Below are 23,436 nucleotides of genomic sequence, written 5' to 3' on the forward strand. Positions count from 1 at the left end.
TATTTAAATAAATTATTCATGTTCCACATATCTAAAATTTTCAGAAATACAAAATATAAGCATCCTGTGATTGCACATGACAAAGTGGTCTCTTGTGCCTTCACAGACATAATTTCCTTTGGGTTCAATGTTATCGAGGTTCTATTCATACTACAAAGCACCCAACAAAGAAAAGGTATGTCATAATTAAAATAATAATAAATACTGACTGATTTTTGTTGGAATACTCATGACAGACATTACTAACATTGGAAGCCTTTTACTCCAGAAATTTCTATTGTATTGTAAAGATAGTCCAGCTCTACTTCTTACTAGATATACAAGGTAAAGGGAAATAATTAACTCTTTTTGCCAGATATTGCATGAGACATATTACAGCTATTATGTCATTTAGCTGTTACAGCAATATTGTGAAACAAGTACTTATCATTATTTTTAATTAGAAGATAAAAACAAGATTTCCTCAATTATTAAATATGAGACTTAATTGATACATTGTTTTATGATTGTGCCCTTTCAGATTTGCCAATGTAATCAAGTATGCCCTGTAATTGATATATTAATTTTTCCATGTGTATTTATTTAACTCCAATATGTGAAGAACTTAGAAGTTAACATTCTCTGATAATAAGAAAAAGCTGGATGAACTCAAACTTAGTAGCTTTTCTTCGACTTACCAGAAAATGAAATTGCACAGCGAAATAACACTCTAAAATCTAGAGAGACAGAGGCATACAGCATGCAGAAATATCACAACTGATATCTGCTAACTTGGAGCAAAAGACGCTGAATGATAAATTAATGAGGGCACTTAAATGAACTACTATGCCACTTTAGACTTGGAGGAATTGCTGGAGGCTGTGGACTAGCATGAAAATGGGAAGCTCCTGGGGAATGCAATCTTAGAGAGACCCCCATACTTACATGGGTTTTCCTTTCAAGGACTCTACTTGACTCTGGCAGGGAGAGAAGAAAGTTACTACTGACAAATTCTCCCAGGCTTCCTTCTCCATTAAAAAAATATATAAAAAAAAACAAGTGTACCCTCCAGAGAAATGTATTTTGCCAAAGTTCAATTCTCAAGCCTTTTTCTAGGAAAAGAAAGAAGTTCCCTCCCATTTAAGTCCTCTTTAGCTTTCTTGCCTCACCTAAGAGGGGAAAGTAACAATAGTCAACAAGATTCTGGAATTCCAGTGAATACATTGCAAACTCTGAAGCCAAAGAAGAAAGTGAAGAATGGATGGATGGGGAGGTGTTGCTGGGGCGGGGAGGAAGGCTATACCCCTGGAGAAACCATTGTGATGGTCTCAAGCCAGAGACACAGACCTACTAAAAGGCTGAGATTTAATCATTAGCCTATAGAATGTTCCCTCACCCTGCCACCACTAACAGGGCCCCAATATAATAGCAACACATTCGATTTAGAGAAGCTACACCTCCTGGTGGACCCAAAAGCCTAAATATCAAGCCTGGAGAAAAACACAGAGCACTAGAGGAATTGGAAGCTGTACCTATAGTCACAGAAATCATTAGAGATAGCCCACTTCTTAGCTAGATTAACACAAATTCTCATAGCAAAGGCCTTTTTACCTTAGTTCCTTTTACTCATTATGACATTTGACTTTCTAAATTTTGTAACATCTAGAAAGTTACAAACCATGCTAAAAGGCAATAACAAGTTTTTTTTTTTTTTTTTTTTGAGACGGAGTTTTGCTCTTGTTACCCAGGCTGCAGTGCAATGGCGTGATCTCGGCTCACCGCAACCTCCGCCTCCTGGGTTCAGGCAATTCTCCTGCCTCACCCTCCTGAGTAGCTGGGATTACAGGCACGCGCCACCATGCCCAGCTAATTTTTTGTATTTTTAGTAGAGACGGGGTTTCACCATGTTGACCTGGATGATCTTGATTGCAATCACAACTTTTAAGAAGCAGTGTCATCACAAGTGTCTTCATCATCACAAGAAGACTCAAATATGATACATATGTTGAAATTATCAGGTAGAAAATTTAAAATAACTACTTGGTAATAGTGGTAATGGAAAAACAAATCATATAAAAAAGATGGATAATGCAAGCAGAGAGATAAAAGTTTAAGAATCAAAAGCATATACTACAAATCAAAAACACAGTAAGAGAAATGAATGCTTTATTGTGCATTTATCAATAGGCTCAATACAACTGAGGAAAGGAGGAGAAAAGGATCATTGAACTTAAAGATAAGTAAATAGAAATTTTCTAATCTTAAATGCAAAGTTAAAAGGACAAAATACCAGAACAGAATATGCAAGAACTGTAGAAACCCTTAAAAGCTATAACAATATGTTAGCGGACTATCAGAAGAAAAAGAAAGAGATAACAGAGCAGAATAAATATTTGAAGTACTAATGGCTAAGTCTATTCAAAATTGGTGATCCCACTAAATCAAGGTCCAGGAAGCTCAAAGAATACCATTCAATGTAAGTACCAAACTACCCAAACCACACAAAATGCCTACGTGCTTAGGCATATCATATTCATACTGTAGAATGCAAATTACAGAGAGAAAATGGCGAAGGAAGACAGGAGGGAAATAAAACCACTTTATCTGTAGGAGAACAAGAATAACAACCATGAAGGTCTCTTTACTATAAAGCATGCGATCGAAAATAAAATGGAGCAAAGCATTTAAACATTTTTTAAAATATCAATTTAGAATTCTATATCCAGAAAAACTTTTGTGCACAATGTAGGAGAAATAAATATTTAGGCCAATAAAACTAACAGAATTTGCTATCAGCTGATGCTCCTTGCAGAAAAATTTTAAAAGAAGTTCTTCAGGCTGAAGGAAAATGACACAGGACAGAGACATGATTCTGCATAAAGAAACAAAACTTCTAAGAGGACTTACTTGGAGGTAAATCATATATTTATATATACTTGCTTTTCTTATTAACTAATTTAAACGATACTATTTTGAAGTAATATTAGTAGCAAAGTATTGGGTGGTTATGGAATGAGTTATGTGAAATGAATGAAAGCAGTGTCGTAAATGATGGAAGAATGAAGAATACTCTGAGATGCTTACACTACGTGACTACATGTGAAGTGGCATAGTGTTATGTGAAGGTGGACTGAGATTAGCAAATTATATACACAACGTAATACATAAATTATATTTATATATACTATAAAATGCATACATATTATGAAATATATAATAATTTTGTGAAGATGTATACATGACATGCTAATAGAACAGATGAAATTATATAAAATGTTCAATTAAAATCAGAGAAGGCAGAAAATCAATAGAAAACAAGGGAAAAAGAACAAACATAATAGAAAACAAGAATATGTCAGATATAAACTTAAATATATGAATAACTATTATTAATGTGCATGGTCTAAAAGCAGCAAGGAAGGAAAGATATTGTCAGATTGGATAAAACAAGACTCAGTAATATTTATCTGTAAAAACCCACTTTAGGCGTGTTGGCTCGCGCCTGTAATCCCGGTACTTTGGGAGTCTGACACAGTGGATAGCCTGAGGTCAGGAATTCAAGAACAGCCTGGCCAACGTGGTGAAATTCTCTCTCTACTAAAAATACACAAATTAACAGGGCATGGTGGCTGGCACCTGTAATCTCAGCTACTCGGGAGGCTAAGGCAGGAGAGTTGCTGGAGACTGGGAGGTGGAGGTTTCAGGGAGCCAAGATCATGTCATTGCACTTCAGCCAGGGCCAACAACAGCAAGACTCCATCTCAAAAAAAAAAAGCAAAAAGAAAGAGAAAAACCTACTTTAAATGTAACCACGGATAAAAGAAAAAGAAAGGAGAAACGTATACCATGTTAATACTGATCAAATGAAAGCAAGTTTGGCTACACTGATTTCAGATAAAGCAGACTTTAGAATAAGAAACACTACTGGGGACAAAGAGGGTCATTACTTAATCATTAAAAGACGAATTTTCCAAGACATCATAACCTAAACGTGTATGCATCTATGGGAGGGTTCTACAGAGAAATAGCACCAATAGGATAGATACAGGTAGGTAGGTAGGTAGATAGATAGATAGACAGATAGATAGATAGATGATAGGCAGACAGACAGGCAGACAGCAGGGGATTTACTAAGAGGATTTGTTCACAGGATTATGGAGGCTGAGAAGTCCCATGATAGGCCATCTGTAAGCCCGACAGAGAAGCCCATAGTGTGTGGCTCATCCAAGTCCAAAGACTTTATAAGGAGGGAAGCTGACTGTAGTAACTCCCAGTTTGAAGCCAAAGGTCTGAGAACCTGGAGGTTCACTAGCACAAGTCCCAGAGTCCAAAGGCAGGAGAACCTGGAGTCCTGATGTCTAAGGGCAGGAGAAGAAGGGTGCTCCAGCTACAGAAAAAGGCAGTAAATTTGCCCTTCCTTTGCCTTTTCATTCTGTGTGCTCAGTGGCTTCACGGTGTTTATTCACATTGGGTGAGGGCAGGTCTTCACTGTTCAGTCTATTGATTCAAATATAAATCTCCAAAACACCCAGACATACCCAGAAATAATATTTTATGAACTCTCAAAGTATCCCTTAATCCAGTCCTAAAATTAATCATCACGGCAGCTAAACAAAAGAAGCAAGGCTGATATAGCTGGAAGAATAAATAATCAAATACATTATCATTGTGGGGGACTTAACACCTCTCTGTCAGTAACTGATAGATCAGACAGGCAGAAATCCGTAAGAATGCATATGTCCTTAACAGCCTTATGAATCACCTTGACCTAATTAACATTTACAGAATATTACATTTAACAAGAGCTGAAAACACAATCTTCTCAGATTCACAAGGGATACAAATCAAGATAGATGCCATTATGGGCACAAAGCACACTTTCACAAATTTTTAAAAATAGCATACAAAATATGTTTTGAAACCACAATGGAATTAAACTATACTTCAATTAACTGAAAAAAAGCGAACAATCTCCAAATATTTAGAAATTAAGCAATATACTGCCAAATAATCCACAGGACAAAAAAGAAATCCCAAAGAAATTGTGATAAATTTTTGAATTGAATTAAAATGAAAAGACCATCTATCAAAACATTAGGGATATAGCAAAAGATATACCTTTAAGACTTAAAGAGAATTTATAACACTATAATTATTTAAAAGCCAAAAGAATATAAAAATAAGTAATTAAACTTCTGGAAAAGGTAAGCAAAATACAGCAAGGTTAATAAATAATACAAGGTCAACGTACTAAAGTCAATTCTTTCCTATATAACATCAATGAACAATTTGAATTTGAAATTTCAAAAAAACCCACCATTTATAGTAACAACCTTTCCCCACCCCTGGCCCACAAAATAAGTACATGGGTGTGTAAATCTGACAAAATGTGAATAGAAGCAGTATGTTGAAAGTACAAAACAGTATAAGAAAATCCAAGAAGATCTAAATAATTGGAGAGATATTCCATCAAGATATCAATTCCTTCCATCTATATCTATAAATATATTGCACTCCCAAGAAAAATCCCAGTAAAATATTTTTAGATATCAAAACACTAATTTAAAAACATATAGGGAAAGGCAAAGAACTTGGGGTAGCCAACACGAATAACAAAGTTGAAGAACTCACATTATCTATTTTTAATTTTTGCCAGAAAACTATGATAAATAAGAGATTGTGTACTAGCAACAAAATAAATACATAGATTAGTGAAATAAAATTGAGTGTAGATCAACTTGCACAAATATGATGAATTAACTTTTAATATCATTACTAAGGCAATTCTACAGATAACAGCTAGTCTTCTCAAAAGATGGCGCTGGAAAATTGGATGTCAATATGCAACAATAATTTAAAAAATACATCTTACACAAATTTAAAAACAATAGATCATAGACACAGATGTAAAATGCAAAATTATAAAATTTACAGAAGAAAACATAGGAGAACATTTAGGAGACCATGGGTTTGCTGCCAAGTTTTTGATACAGTATCAAAAGCATGTTTCATGAATGAAAATATTTGCAAATTGAATTTTAAAATTAAAATTTTCTGTTGCACTAAAGGTGTTGTGAAAAGACCAGCCACAAACTGAGAGAAAAAATCTTTGCAAAACGCTAACGTGATAAAGAACTTATATCCAAAATATATAGTTTCAAAATTCAGCATTAAGAAAACAAAAGCACAATTAAAAATGGCCAAAAGATCGAAACATCTGCCTCACAAAGAAAGATATACAGATGACAAATAAGCATTAGACAAGATGATCAAAATCATTTGTCATTAGGAAAAGATGTAAATTAAAATACAAAATAGATATTACAGCACTTCTAAGAGAATGGCTAAAATCTAGAACAGTGACAAGAGAAAATGCTGACAACGTGTGGAACAACTGGACCTTTCACTTACGGTGGGAGTTTTATTGCTTCTGGGAATGAAAAACGGTACAGCTATTTTAAAGACAATTTGGTAGCATCGTATAATACTCAACCATGTCTTATCTTACGATCCAGTACTCATGTTTCTATGTATTTACTCAACTGAGTTGAAAACTTACGTGATTCCAGATCCAGATGCTAATGTTTATAGCACCATTATTCATGATGGACTCAAACTGGACCTGACCAAGGTGTCTTTCAATAGGCGAATGAATAAAAAGTGAATAGGTAAACGGTGGAGTTTACATACCCTGGAATACTATTTAGCAACAATACAAAAGGACTATCAAGAAAAGCATAAACAAATCTGGAAATCTGTAACCATTCTAGCATAAGATTATAATTTAAATAAAAGTCTAAAAAAAAAACCCATGATAGCAAGACATGCAAGAATAGAATTCAGAGAGATTAGAAAATGGCCATATCATGAAGGCCGTGGTATCACAGAGAGGCTGTATACTCTGTTGATTGGAAGCCTTGGTGATATAGTTTTATTTCCATTTTTAATAAGACAATAAGGATCTTATGTGGCATGCAGATTAATGGATGAAAAAACTGGCAGTCAACAAACAAACTATTTGAAAGCTAATGAAAGAGCTCAGAGTAGAAAGGATGGTGGTCTTGATAAGTGGAACTTATGGGAGATGAATTACCTATGGACTAAGAGACAGGGCTCATGGGACAAGCCAACGACTTTCGTTCTGTGCACATTGGCACATTGGCATAATAATGGTAGCATTTTCTACTACAGAGACATTGAAGAAAATTCCTGTTGCCAATTAAATATCACAACAATTCTGCAAGTTACATATCATAGCACCCAATTTTTTTACATACAGAGGAAAGATGGATGAGAGATAGTATGAAATTCACCAAAATTTATACGCCTAAAAGCACTAGAGCTAAGAAGAGCTAAGACATCACCTCGTATGATTCCAAAACAAGTGATCTGGCCATATTTCACTTTACTTACTCTCTAGCATGGAAAGAATAAATTTCTTTCTCTGTCTCTACAATTTTCAAGGTAAAGTCCCTGTGGCTATTGACCTACTAGCCTTTCAAAAACACATAGGGGTTGGTTTATGGCATTTAAGTCACAGTCAAGGGCTGCATTAGGACTTTTGTGAGTCCTATCCACTTTTGACATATGCCCCTTCTTCTATGAAATGCTTTTAATAGAAACATTTAATAGAAGAAAAGCATTTCATAGAAGAAGGGGCATATGATGTCAAAAGAGGATAGGGCCCACAAAATTATATATTACAGTACAGTTGCAATAATAATATATTAATGTTACATCATAACAGTTTCTCTGATGAGCTACAGTACCAACAATGCCTAATAGGTACGTCAACCCTGTTTATATCTCTGTGAAGAGTGTTCGTACAGAGTTAAGATGATGAGCAGGCCGGGCGCGGTGGCTCAAGCCTGTAATCCCAGTACTTTGGGAGGCCAAGGCGGGTGGGGTGGATCACGAGGTCAAGAGATCGAGACCATCCTGGTAAACATGGTGAAGCCCCGTCTCTACTAAACATACAAAAAATTAGCTGGGCATGGTGGCGCGTGCCTGTAGTCCCAGCTACTCGGGAGGCTGAGGCAGGAGAATTGCTTGAACCCAGGAGGTGGAGGTTGCGGTGAGCCGAGATCGTGCCATTGCACTCCAGCCTGGGTAACAAGAGCGAAACTCCGCCTCAAAAAAAAAAAAAAAAAAAAAAAGATGATGAACAACAGAAGGGATAGTTTACCCCAAACCACGGGTTCTAGAGTTTTTTAAATGAGAATTATTTCAATTCATGATGATGGTCTATAAAATCGATAACTCATTATAGATTACTGAAGCATATCTCCTGGCCCCCAAACTTTTACTAATTTAGTTTTTGTGTGTGGGTATCAATGAGGGATGCGATTCCTTTGAACACCGGGAAAAGTTTTTAGAGTAAGCCAGAAAGTCTTTCCTTACATGATTTGTGACATTTATATTCATTCGGAAACTCTGATTCTACTTAACTTATTATTATTGTTGTTGTACATATTTTATTATCTTTTTCTCTTTAGTTATCTCATTGTTAAAAGGAACAGGACTTTCAAAAATTATTTGTATGTATGAGTGCACTTCTTTCTTGCCCAGGTATTATGTTACTGCGTCCTCAAATCTTACATAGTGCATCTGGGACACATTTTCTGCTCTTTTTAGGCTTGCCATAAACTAAAATAAGTTTAAATATATCAAGCATTTGGCATTTGCCCCAAATATGCTAAAGCAAGGGAATAATTATTAATAATATTATTAATAATTTTACCTTTCTAAGCAAGTCATCACATAAGAAGGGCAGCACATTAATTAATTAATACATGTACTCAGAGGAAAATTAAACAGTTGAAATAATAAACGTGGACATGTCTCTGAATATTTGAATAGAATTTTATTATTTAAGTTACTAGAAAATTTAATCTGTAGTCTCAGGCAAGATAATGTTTGGAAGTGTTTAATTTTAATAACAGAATTCTAGATACTTAAGAGTTTATACTTTTGATTACTAAAATGTATTTTAATTAGATAATTTTAAAGATGATCAATCACTACATTTTTAATAGAATTGATATGTTGCATTGATGATCCAAAGACATTATTTTGAACATATTATTATTATTATTCATTTTATTTTATTTTATTTTATTTTGAGACGGAGTTTTGCTCTTGTTACCCAGGCTGGAGTGCAATGGCGCGATCTCGGCTCACCGCAACCTCTGCCCCCGGGTTCAGGCAATTCTCCTGCCTCAGCCTCCTGAGTAGCTGGGATTACAGGCACGCGCCACCGTGCCCAGCTAATTTTTTTGTATTTTTAGTAGAGACGGTGTTTCACCATGTTGACCAGGATGGTCTCGATCTGCCCACCTCGTGATCCACCCGCCTCGGCCTCCCAAAGTGCTGGGATTACAGGCTTGAGCCACCGCGCCCGGCCCCTGAACATATTATTATTATATGTTGTTATCCATACTTGTTTTTAGGATCCCAAAAGGCACTTGGATTGTTTTATCCAACCTAAAAAGTTTTCAGACACTTGTGCATTTTGAGGTGTTACAATACTGCCATCAATAGTACAAGATCAATCGGGGAAGGTGGCTTGCGGCAGAACAAGTTCTTCGTTTTATACATGTTGCATTTGGTTACTGTAAGAATTATAAAATGAAAATGCATTAAATGAAACAAAATAAAGTATGTTATCCTAGTCTGCTGACATGTCATTCTGATTCTTTTCAATGTTATTTGCAAGTAAGAGTGCATGAGACTACCTGAGTAAAATTTTTAAAAATAAGTTCTTTCCTGTTAGGAAAGATTTGACAGTTTATCCAAGTTCCCAATAGCAATGATTTGCTAATTATATGGACTGTAAATTGCTTCAGTAAATAAGCATGTAAAGTGTATATTTATATTTAATATTTCAATTAAAAGTGACCTACACAAATAGAAGAAAAATAGGCTGTTAATTAAATCATATGGAAAGGGCAAAATTAAATGAGGCAAGTGTATATGTTTGAAAGATAGGTTTTTCTTTCCATTTCTTCTTAAATTCTCTCTAATCAGGTTATCACTTTTATCTCTCAATTTATTGAAACTATTTGCATCAACATCACTGATTCTTCCGCATTCATAAATCCAATTGTCAATTCTCAGTTCATATCTTAACTTTTTCTACAAACAGCATTTGAACCAGGAGATCAGAGTTTCCACCCACTGCTTTCTCCCCAAACTCTTCAATTTGCATTTTTCAGAGAATTTTCTTAGGTTAACTTTCTCTCTCTCTCTTTTTTTTTATTTGAGATGGAGTTTCGCTCTTGTTACCCAGGCTGGAGTGCAATGGCGTGATCTCGGCTCACCGCAACCTCCACCTCCCGGGTTCAAACAATTCTCCTGCCTCAGCCTCCTGAGTAGCTGGGATTACAGGCACGCGCCACCATGCCCAGCTAATTTTTGTATTTTTGGTAGAGACGGGATTTCACCATGTTGACCAGGATGGTCTCAATCTCTTGACCTCATGATCCACCCGCCTCGGCCTCCCAAAGTGCTGGGATTATAGGCGTGAGCCACCGCGCCTGGCCTCTCTCTCTTCTTAACTTCACCCAGTCTGAAACATTTACGTATCACCCATATGGCAAAACTTGAACATCTCCCTTGAATTGGAGACCTCTATATCTATCAGAGTATTTTGTATTTCCATTGACTGTCTCATAGAATTCCCAAACTTAGCATGTTGAAATTTGATCTCTATTCACAAACTTGCTCCGTGTATAGTGTTTCTTGTCTCAATGCAAAGACTGTTGGGTTCCATTATCAAGGGCAAAATGTCTTGAAGAAATAATAACTCTTCTTTCTCATATATCATATGCAACTCGTCAAAAACTACTATTGAATCTACCTTTAAAATATATCCAGAATACGACTACTATTCACTACCCTGGTCATAGCCACCATCCTCTCTCCCAGGTATGACTGCAATAGCGTTATCTAGCCTTCCTGTTTCACCCTTGCTCCTTCTAACATTTGCTCACTGCTAAACAGTGACACAGACATTCAAACTTAGTGAAACCAGCTCATTTTGTGAGTGTGAGTGGCAGTGGTGAAAGTGTTGAAAAATGTTTACGTTACCGATTTTTGTCTATAATGTTAAGGTAGAGCCGATAGGATCTATTGGAGCATCTGGTGAATGTCGTCGAGTGTAAGAGGTGTCAACAAAAAGAATGAGTGGCCTGAATAAGTAGAATAGGGTTGTCTCTAAATGATAAGGGAAGACTGAGGAGAGGAAAATGTGAAAAGGAAGAAGATGGGCAGGAGTTCTGTTTTGGACACTTTAACTGTTAGAAACATATAAAGCAGAGGTTCCTTGATCAAGGAACCTCTGGATAAAAATTTGATGGGAGAACAGATGCAGTTGAATTTACAAATTTGGGCACTGACAGAGGAGAGGATGCTTTTAAAGCTATGAGCTTTGAAAACCAGGCCATTCTTTTGCTTAAAACCTCCCAGTTGCTCTGCATCTCCTTCAAGGCCCTACACAACTGATCCCCTCACTATCTTTCTAACGGCATCCCCTATTTCTCTAAGGCTTTGCTCCTCCCACTCTCTCCACTGTTGTGGTTTCTCAAGCACATCAGGCAGACTTCCCACTGAGGGCCTTTGCAATGGCTGTTCTTTCTGTTCCAGATGCTCCTCTCCCATCTCTTTCAAATTTTTATTTAAAAATTCAGGAAAAAATGTTTGCTCCATAATTGCTCTATTTAACATTGTAACCATTTTCCAGACTCCCACTATCCTTTATTCCTATTACCTTCACATGGAGTTTGGATATTGTTTGATTTATTGTCTGTACTCTCCCTTGATAAATAGGCCGATTGAGAAAATTGATTATATTTCATTTCTTTATTTTACTATATTGTTTCTTTTGATAACAGTAGGTAAAAGTTCTCAGTAGACTTGTGTTGGACTTGTTGAATGACTACAGATCCATGTGGTGAATGAAAATTTTAAACAATCATGGTGAAATCAGTGAAGCATTGTTTATCGAGGTACATTTTCTAATGAGAATTCATGGTAGAATTATCCTTATCATTATGAAAGGGTGAGGTCAAATTCATAAATAAGAAGGTCAATGTAGTTCTCAGCATTAATAACTCAATTAGCTATTTGAAAATAAATTAAAATAAAATGATAGTTCTGTCATCTCCTCCAGAGATACTGATCTACAGGTATCAGCTTTTTTTTTTTTTTGAGATGGAGTCTCGTTCTGTAGCCCAGGCTGGAGTGCAGTAACATTGCTCACTGCAAACCTCAGCCTCCCAGGTTCAAGCAATTCTCCTGTCTTGGCCTCCTGAGTGGCTGGGGCTACAAGCACCAGTCACTATGCCTGGCTAATTTTTGTATTTTTAGTAGAGACAGAGTTTCACCATATTGGTCAGGCTGGTCTCAAACTACTGACCTCAGGTAATTTGCCCACCTTGACCTCCCGAAGTGCTGAGATTACAGGCATGAGCCACCTTGCCCTGCCAGGTATTTACATTTTAACAAAGGCAAGAGATAGCTTTGATGAAACTTGTCCAAGGACCATGCTTTGAGTAAGTGCCTTAGAGAAAGAGAATGGAAAGTTGAAAGAAAACTTCTAGGGTTTGAAGAAGTGAGTTCCCACTTTCACTAAGAGACATCTTAAAAGTATATGATTAAATAGCAGAATTAAAAATTTGATTTCATATTAGAGAGTCTTTTTCTTCTTGGTCAGGACTGATAAACTGAGGAAGATAGACCATTTTATTCCAGGAAGAATTTAAAAATAGATTCTCATCTTTCTGCAGTGATTTTTATGATAGTCTATTTTAAGATATCCGATTAGCAAAAATGAACTTGCATTGTTCTTTTCAAGTGCTGTGATCATGACTTTAAATCTTTTTAACAGCTATGAAGGGATAGAGTATATGTTCCACAGTAAGTTTAATGTTGAGATAATTGATAATAGGGCCAACTTTTCTTTGAGCCTCAAAGTGAATGAAATACAATTTTAAATTACTTCTTTTCAAGTTCCTTTCCTTTTCTTTTTTCTTTTTCTTTTTTTGTTTCGAGATAAGGTCTCACTCTGTTGGCCAGGCTAAATGCAGTGGCATGAGGCACAATCATGGCTCACTGCAGACTCGACCTCCCCAGGCTCAAGTGATCCTCCCACCTTCGTCTCCTGAGTAACTGGCACTACAGGCATATGCCACCATGCTTGGCTAATTTTTGTATTTTCTGTAGAGACAGGGTTTTGTCATGTTGCCCAGACGTGTCTCCAACTCCTGGACTCAAGCAATTCACCCACTTTCACCGTTTTGGGACTGCAAGCATAAGCCACAGCACCCAGCCTCTGCCTATATTTTTAATGATTTCATCTCTCTCTCTCTCTCTCTCTCTCTCTCTCTCTCTCTCTGTCTCTTTCTTACCATGATATACATTTTTAGACCTAATCAAGGTCACATATAAATATAAAAATATTTTTTCATTTGTAAAACTGGTATTTTGTGCAGGATTTTCCATAAAAAAGACACTCAAGAAAAGTAAAATTTTTACCATTTTAATTTCGTAATATGATTGCTATGGTTTAAATCTGTCTCCCAAAATTCATATTTTGGAGATTTAATCCCCAATGGAAGTGTTGGAAGGCATGGAATCATAGGAAGTGATTAGGCCATAAGGTCTCCGCCCTCACAAAGGGATTAATGTCATTATCTCAAGAGTGGATTCTTATAAGCCAGTTTGGTCCCCTCTGGTTCTCTTGCTCTTCACCTTCTGCTGCAGGATAATGCAGCCAGGAGACTCTCACCACACATGGGTCCCTTAACCGTGGACTTCTCAGCATCCAGAACTGTAAAAAAGGCATTTCTTTTCTTTACAAATTACCCGGTCCACGGTATTTGTTTATAGCAACACAAAGAAGACTGAGACATTGACATTATACATTCCTCAATATCAATTAAATAGGACATCTATAACTAGCGCGTAGTAACAGAGGACAAAAAGGAGGAGGGATTGAGAAAAACAGTATATTTGTGTGGTTGTTATTATTTTTCTCTTGATATTTTCAAATATATCTGCACTGTAGTGTTGGATGCTCAAATAAGATCTTAGTTTACTTCAAAATATGACTGAACCAAATGTTTTCTTTGTTTTCATGAATTTAAAAAATGTAAATAGAAATACTAGTCCAGGACCAGGTTCTAAAGTGATCGTTTTCTTATCAACTATCCCCCTCGAGTGCATGTATACAGTTTTATTCAGTATTTCCAATCCCACATAAATACAAATATACACACGTTCCATATCTAATTATACCCTGAGCTGTTTCAAATCCATTCCTGTGTAATTGGGCCAGGGCTTGTCTGTGTGACATTAAACACTTTTTTTAAAAACAAGAACAGCTGCAGAATTTGAAGTGATGAAACCATTTTAACTTTAAACATCCAGCCCTATCTAAGACTTCAATTTAAGAATGGGAACCTGAAATAAATGTATACAATATTTTGTTGAAATAAATCTTTCTTTTCACTTTCCAGAAACATCATGAGATTACACAGCCTGATTTATAAAAGAATTTGGGGCAAGCTTCAGATTTTGAATGATCAACCCTGAGGTTTGTTTATTTCATTTTCTACTCACTAAAAGAAGAGTTTTTAGCCTGAACTAAAGACCTGCACTGTAAGTACTCGTGGTTCTGGAGTGCTATATGATCTAACTAAATTGTGACTCTATTTTATCACTGGTGACCTGAGTGAAGATTCAAACTTTCTTCATGTTTTTATTTTTAATATCATTGTAAAAATGCTGAGCTGTAGAAAATATTCAATACAAATGATTTATTCTCAAGAAGCTCTGTAAAGTTCTTAAGTGACATTATAAAAGCAATACATAGTTAAACATCAAGCATCCTCCTTAATATAATTTGAGAAAAATAAAATGTTCATATCTTATGTAAGATCCCTGTTAAAACAGTCAACTGAGTTTAAAATATGCTCTGACCAATTTAAAACTTAATTTTTTTTCTACTGATGATCAATAGGTAAATTTGTTAAATAAAACAGATATACTAGTCAATAATTATTGATGGGCATGAGAGTTTTGGCATGACTAAAAGTTTGTTCTTAAAGAGAAGGTTACTAACAGGAAGGGCAGAACACAGTAAGAATCAACTCAAGTCAGAAGACTCTTTTCCACTCGGAAAACAAACAAACTAACACAGACTTTTGATCACCCTAAGTCACAAAGTTTAGAGTTTGGTGCTTTTAATGAGAAGAATAACTAACATTTACATGAAACTTTTACTATTCAACAGTTGTTTCAAATTTTATTCCTCAAAACATATCAATTTGTATCAGTGTTATCTTTATTAAAAACAAACTTACATTCAAAGAGACTAAACTTTTTATATCTAAAAACGCACATATCTGATAATTAATGAAGAAGAAATCTGAATGCCAATTCTTTGACAATAAATCCTGTCAAATCCTGACTTATCTGGTGCCCAATTAATTTGCATGCCTCTGAAGCCTTTATTTCAGATCTATTTATAATCAATTTACTCCCTAAAAACAAACTATTTTAATTTGCGTCAAAAACCTATAACAACTGTCAAGAAATTGAATACACCCAACTCTAGGAGACGTAGAGATGAGTCTACCAAGGTCCTTCTTCAGAAAATAACTTGCTCCCCAGCTTGGAGGAGTGTGCAGTTCTGGATCTAACAACACAAGGGCATATACAAGTGTGGCCGTATGGCCCTATGTAGGGAATGTTCATATTGGGTGAAAAGGTAGTTGGACCTTTTCTTCTTCCCATTTTGAATTCCTCTCTTCCCTTCACAGTAGTCACTCCCTAACATACATCTGGCACCCCCAACTGCGTCTCAGAATCTGCTTCCAAAAAATCAGGACTAACTACATCATCTGTGGGGCCAGTTCAAGAAGGAATCCCAGGAATCCCTTTTAATAAAGCATCTGACTACATTTTTTATGTTGAATTACTCATGGCTTTCAAGCCCCACAGTGGGACAAGCCCATAAGAAAGCTCTCTCTCCCTTCCTTGTCACCAGATGAGAAAGATCAAACCAGTCAAACTCAGCTCCCATGCACAGGCTCTTCTCCCAGCATGTTAGAATCACAACAGAAACCAAAGCCATTTTTCCTCTTATTCACTCAAGGGACTTTGAATCTGCTTGGGAGTCTACCCTACTGTTCCCAGAAAGCCTCATAATGAGAGTAATACCTTCTCATACTCTGTTGGTGCATGTGTCAACATCTAAACCTATTCTGCCCTTCGCAGGACACTACTAAAACACCCTTGTTCCAAAATATTAAAAGTCTCAAGCCTGCAGCAGCAGAGGATTGAACCAAGTACAAGGCCATTCTTACCATGGGATCCTGTGCGCCTACACAGGTCACAAACATGGGGCCAGCCCTGGGTAAACTCAACCTCCAGCATCAGCTATCCCTTGCCTTTTTGTTGATTTTCCGATCTCAGTTGGGAAGCATAATTCATACTATTGATTTTTGGGGATTGTGTCATAGCACTCTTACACCTACAGCTGCTTTTCCACTTTTTTCTTGGTGTTTACCACTGTGCTCCCACGCTCAATTTTAGGAGTTCTTGTAATTTCCCCAGTCTTATTACCAACGCCCTTCTAAGAAAGCCTCCCACTGAAAAAGAGTATTGACTTATCTTTCATGTATTCCATTCCCCCAAGTATAAGGGGCTATCTCTCATAGTTATTTATGGAACCTGTGTATGTGCCTTGTCCTACCTTCACTACCCTCCGTACACAGTCTAAATTCTACATTCTTACGTGTCTTTTATGCGCAAACATTGTCAAGAATTGTGCCCTTCTTTCACTTTATCAGCCTCTCCTTACAAAACTCTAGTCAAGTTTATTGTATTCTCCATCTAAGCTACTTTGGGTACTCTGAACCTGGACATGGCTCACTGTCTCAGTTTAAAGTCATAAACACTGGTTTTAAGTGACTGTTAACTTTCGCTCTCCACTGGATTATTCCATAAGCGTATCTTGTACATACATACTACAATTTCTTCTGTATTAAAAAGAGGTTGGGTGCAGTGGCCCATGCCTATAATCCCAGCATTTTGGGAGGCCAAGGCGGGTGGATCACAAGATCAAGAGATCGACGCCATCCCGATCAACATGGTGAAACCCTGTCTCTACTAAAAATACAAAAATTAGCTGGGTGTGGTGGCTCACACCTGTAATCCCAGCTACTCGGGAGGCTGAGGCAGGAGAGTTGTTTGAACCCAGGAGGCGGAGGTTGCGGTGAGCCGACATCGCGCCATTGCACTCCAGCCTGGGTAACAAGAGCGAAACTCCGTCTCAAAAAGAAAAAAAAAAAGAAAACTTCCTAAACCTATATTTTCCTCTTGCTGATGTTCCTGATACTCCATTGTTTTTTCTTACCTTTATCAGAAAAGCTCTTCTCCCATTTTCCCTTCAATCGTCTTCTTTCATGCATTTGACCCCACAGTATCCTGCAAGTGCCGTTGCTGAGTTTACAAATGAGACTCATTGCTAAGGACCAATTTCTAGTGTCACTGTTGACCCTTTTCTTTCTCTCATAACATATATCTATCTAATCAGTCATCAAATTATTTCACTTTACCTCTGAAACATACCACACTTGACTTTTAATGTCCAAAATGATCCCCTGTTCCAATATACTCTCATCTTTTGATTGGATAAGCCTTAAAGCTCCTGAACTAGTCTCTCTGCTTCATCTCTGTAACCACGTGAGCAAACCTTAAATCCAGACGTCAGAGTTATAATTTTTAAATTTAAGTAGACTTACGTCCCATTTTATTTGAAATATTCATACGGCCTTCATCTCACGAATTAAAAAAAGGTCAAAGTTTCCACAAGATCCACAAGAGCCTAAAGGTAACATGTAACCTGGACCCCAATACTTTTTTGAGCAAATATGCAACTCCTCTACCTTTCCTTGCTTCTTTTCAACCACACTCATTTTCACACTGTTCCTCAAACAAGCCAAGCGTGCTCCTGCCTCAGAGTCTCTGTACTCGCCTGCTCTTCCTGGGGTACCTCATACACCTGAGTCATGCTTGCCAATCTTGGGTCACATGTCATTTTCTCAAGGAGTCCTAAAATCACTCAAATTAAAGTAGCAACCCTTTTTCTAACTGCTAATCATCAATTCCCATGTTAATCTTGTGTTTTCCTCTTGCTTGTAGTATTTTAAAGTTTTTAATCTGTAAATATGTATCTGTATATATACTATAAACAGGTTGAGGTAGAGGTAAATTTATTTATTCTGTCTATTGTATGTCTCCTGTCAGTAGAAGAAAGTTGCATGATAGCAAGGAGTACAGCAAATAATAAATAGTTATGAATTAATTAATCAAGGTATAACTACTGGTAGGGCTCTTATAAAATATTCTTAAAGCTTTTTACAAGTTCTAACAATCTAAGACACAATTGACATTATATTAGTGACTTGTTGAAGATTGCTTGCAAGGACAAATAAAAAGACTGAAGTATATATGAATGACTGAAAAGGTAGAAAATGCAAATTTCGTTTGAAACGTGAGAAAAGAACATGTTAATGAAAAAACTCAAAATGAAGACATTTTATAAGTAGGTGATATATGATACTTTCAAAACCAATATGAAGCTCAGTGGAAAATGACAAGATAGTCTGAATTTGGTGAAAAATACTGGCCAAAACACTGGTGAGTTACAATTAGTCCATCAAAGCTTTAGCTGATCATGATCCTAGAACACTAGCCGAGAAGGCAGATTCTGAGTTTTTTCAGGAAGCTACTCATATGTGTATGCCTGTGTATCTCTGTGTGTTTAAACAGGAGTGAGCAATTTATTGCAAAGTGAATTGGACAATTTTGCACTTTTGTTATTAGGTTAAAAGACCAAATCTAGTCCACTTTTTGGAAATATCTTCCTCTTGTCTCAGGTTGTTTAAGCTTTCTTCTTCATGTTTTGGCAGGAGTACCAAAAGGCTGTTGTCACATTTGCCATAATTTGATATTAAAATATGGGTGCACTAATCTTACAGTGACCTTTTCCCTGAACTTATTCCTAGAAAAAAAGATTCTGCATCTTTTGTAAGTAACTTCAAGGCAAAATATCATACAGCATTCAAATATAAGCTTTTATGTAGTTAATCATCAAGCATTACGTACTTTCATCAATGTTCAGAAGCTTAATTCCAGGATTACTTAACCCAAAAAAGCTAAATACAAAACTCAGAAGCACAGACCCAAACAATAGAACTTTTATACCATGATAATTAGAAAAGGAACCTATTACCCAGGATTATAATTAGTGACTAACATATTAAATGACCTTTAACATTTACCTTAAGCCCTGGATTTCTTGAAAACCAGCAAGGTTATGAATGCCATATTAGTGATCTTTAATCTTTATTACTGCTGTGGACAGAATTTTAATGATTTTTAAATAGGCAGTGGTCACTAACATATCCCTATTAAAATAAAAAAAAAACTCATAAAAAATTAAATGGATTAAGACTTCAAATGTACCATCATCAAAAGTATTATCTAATTATGGAGTTCAGTGAACAGGCCAAGTGAAATGGTTGGTAATATTAGTTACTTGCCACATGGGAATGCCCAGGATTTATGCACAAATAGATTCTGCTTCTGTTGCAACATAGTAATTAAGAATTTGTCAGGGAAATTTGACCCTCTAGGGTAGAAATTACTTTGTAAAATAAGAATGGCAGAGCACTAGTCTCCTTGCTGCACATAATTTAACTTGATTATTTATACATCAAAGTCAGTCTGCAGTGACTGCAGTATAATATTTAAGTAGAGGGATATTAAAGAAAGAAGCATCTAGTGAAATCTTTTTCCCAAATCTCCGTGAGAAAATAGAAGAAATTTTCATAAAGCATTTCATTTTGCATATAAATTGGAGCCTAGATTGTGCCTGTGAATTTACTGCTGTCAAATTTAATTTTTCTTTAATTCTTCAGGCCCAGATGTGAAAGGCTTTGTGTGCAGGCTGCAATTTTCAATGCTTACAGGTAGCTCCCGGATCGATAATGTGTCTTTATGAGAAATTACCGTTAATGTTATTGAGTGCGCATTTTGTTTTATAGGATAATACGGTAATATGAAATGCCAATTCATTCATTAGAAAAGAGCTAAGTGCTCAAATGAAATGGGTGACAGGTCTGAAAAAAGATGTAGTAATGGGCAGGAAGGCAAGAATGGATTTTTAATAACCTAATATGTAATAGTTAACCATGTTTTTGAATTTTCTCTTTATACATGATGTAATCTATAATATAAAGACGTTTACTTAAATTATACAATGCGCTTTGGCTAAAAATCCTCTGCAAAAGTGAATAAATAGATACCAACTCAGCTTCAGAACATTTTTCTAATGAGTTCCTTTTACTGACAACACAGCACCTAAATTCATTAAAAACAAACATTGCCATATGAAATAAATGCTATAAAAACCATCAGTTAATAATAGAATGCCACCAACAAGACCAAATTTAATATATATTTAATATCTGTTTTTGAAGTATGCTGCTCATAAAAAAAAAACAATAACAACAAATAAACCTAATCCTGAAATTAATGCAAGGAGAAAATGCAAGAACACAACATTTGGGAAACTATGTTCAAAGTCATTGGAGATTAGGCTAAAAAATGACTTTAAAATATCAGTTAAACTGAATGTGAATGTTAGCATTGCTATTAATAACTTAATATTTTGCCACTTAAGAAAACAAGTTTCACACCTTCTTGAAGAAAATAGTTCTGATTCAGCCCTGAGCTGTAAGCTGAGGGGCACTCTAATTATCTAGAAAGTTGGATGGACTCATTAACTTGATGCCTGTGATTTTATAAAGCACCAGTCGGTACTCCACAAGAAACGCTTTGAGTAACTCAGTTAAACAAGGCTTTTGAAAATAGAAATAAACATATCTATGCCATTACACAATTTGAACTAAATTTACTTGCTTTTGACACCTCACTATCTTACTTCACTGTACGTAATTCTGAAACCAATTTAAACTCATTGGTGGGCCGAACACAGTCTTATCCGCAAGCTGTTATTAGGCCAAATATCTCCAAAATGAAGAGGACACAAACATCTTTGAAGATGTTCCCAAATCAAGCACTTAGGCCCCAAACAACCAAGCAGGAATATTCACAGCCATAAACAAAACAAAGTAAAAGGAAGAAATAATTATCAGAATTATATTGATTCTTTTACAGATTAAAACAGTATAAACTTGAATAAGCAAAAATGTATCCCTATTTCATTACTTGAGAAGCCAAATTGTGAAGGATGATATAGACTAATAAAAGTACAGAAACTCTGAAGTCAGAAAACCTGTGGTCGAATCCCAGCTCTCACACCCACTAGTTGTTCGTTGACCCACGTAAACAAATGATTTAACCTCCCCAAATTACTATATTTGTCCTAAAATGGGCACAAAAATACGTAACACATCACAGCCAATAGTCACACACTGAAGTTGACCTGAAATGTGTTTATAGCTGAACCTTAATGCTGACGTCACATGCTTTCAGCAGTGGTGTCCCAGGTCTTAGGCACATCTTCCTGTCTTCACCACTCCTACTATCCTCACCATAAACAGCTTTACGGAACAACAGGTTCCTTGATTCCACCCCACCTCCTTCTTTCAGCTGAGCTAGACATTTCAAGGCTTGATGTCTTCTCTCCTCAGCTTGGTTCCTCTTGCAGAGCATCTGAACTAACGTTTTCAATAACCTCAATGCCCTGTATCCTTAACCGTACAGACACCTGATGGATAAAAGTTCAATCTTGAGTTAATTCCATGATCCACTTTCTCTACTCTAATGCAGAGGCTTGATGCTGCTAGAGAAGTGCCACCATGTAAACATTCCTATGTCCACAAATTTGAATATTCAATCCTAGTCAGTTTCTCAGGTCTTTTGTCTTTTTTTTTTTTTTTTTTTTTTTGAGACGAAGTTTCACTCTTGTTACCCAGGCTGGAGTGCAATGGCGCGATCTTGGCTCACCGCGACCTCCGCCTCCTGGGTTCAGGCAATTCTCCTGCCTCAGCCTCCCGAGTAGCTGGGATTACAGGCATGCGCCACCATGCCCAGCTAATTTTTGTATTTTTAGTAGAGTCGGGGTTTCACTATGTTGACCAGGATGGTCTCGATCTCTGGACCTCGTGATCCACCCACCTCGGCCTCCCAAAGTGCTGGGATTACACTGTCTTCTTGATGAGTTGCTCTTTCCACCTCTTTCAGCAAATGTTCTACCTTTATCCTCAATACTTCCCCACTCTCTCACCCTTACACTTAGTAAACAAAATTCTATATTATTAGGGAATTTAGATTCATAAAACGTGAATTATTGGCTCTTCTGTCCCCCTCATCTTCTGATTTTCTGAATCCACCCCTACCTTCTGAGTGGATTATATACTTCTCTTCTCTTATGACCAGCTGTGAAGCAGACGTCTGTTCTTTATTTTCCAAACGTCCTTCAGAGTTGCCTTTCATGGCTGCAACGTTTTTTTCCTTTACCATGCTTTTCCTTTTGCTTGGCTTTATCCTTGCTTTCAAACACATACCATCTTTCTAAGCAGTCCCTTATCCCAGGAAACAATTAGAAATACATGTACATGAAAGTTAAACACTGATTTTCATTGATTCCACTTTTCCCTTTACCAGCACATTTCTCGAAATAAGATACTTTTCCCTTACTTCCTATTCATTTTTCAATAGCCTGTAACTTTTTTACTGCCTCTATTATTTCCCTGGAACTATTTTATCAGAGTAGCCAGTGAGTTCCTAATTACCCACTGGACTTTCAAAAAAAATCTTAACTGAATAAAACAGTAGTAATGCCAAACCGTTTTTTTTTTTTTATTTCTTTGTTTTTGTAATCATGAAACCAGATTTTTGACTTTCTTTTCTCAGTCTCCAATGAGTTCCCTTCTGTCCACCCCTTAATTGTTCCTCAGCATTGATCCCTGGCTATCCTCACTCCAGACACACCCCCTGGAGATGCCGTTTCCAATGATCTCATTTTAAGTACAAACTAATGTTTATGACTCCCCTTTGTGTATTTCTAGTGCCAGTATCTATGCTGAAGCACAGATATCTATATCCAACTGCCTGCTAAATATTTTCAAAACTCTCCCAAAACTGTCATAAGCTTGTCCTTCCCCACTAATTGTTCCTGTGCCTGTAATACTCAGCTCTCATAAAACCATTGTCCAAGTATAAATATATGCTATAAATACGACATTTTCTCTTCTTTCTTCCAACTTCCAGGTAATCTCCTACCAAATTTATCACTACATTGTTTACACATTGATCATCTTTCCTCAAACCATGCCGTCATTCTCCTAGTTTAGATCCTCCTCATTCCTCATTTAACTAATGGGTGCTAATTTTCTGTCTTGCCGGTAGTATTTCTTCCTC

At 36.4% G+C, this 23,436-nt stretch overlaps 1 long non-coding RNA gene across 2 annotated transcripts in view; it reads left to right on the forward strand.

Annotated features, from left to right (window-relative positions):
* Positions 1-21,922, forward strand: part of LOC118144070 (uncharacterized) — a 45,573-nt gene extending 23,651 nt beyond the window's left edge. For both annotated transcript variants that reach the window (XR_004728539.3, XR_004728540.3), the window contains one exon: positions 14,496-21,922. This is a non-coding gene — a long non-coding RNA (uncharacterized LOC118144070). The remainder of the gene's footprint in view (positions 1-14,495) is intronic.
* The last annotated feature ends 1,514 nt before the right edge of the window (positions 21,923-23,436 follow it).

The sequence above is a fragment of the Callithrix jacchus genome, chromosome 9 (assembly GCF_049354715.1).
Source record: "Callithrix jacchus isolate 240 chromosome 9, calJac240_pri, whole genome shotgun sequence".
Taxonomy (NCBI): Eukaryota; Metazoa; Chordata; class Mammalia; order Primates; family Cebidae; genus Callithrix; species Callithrix jacchus.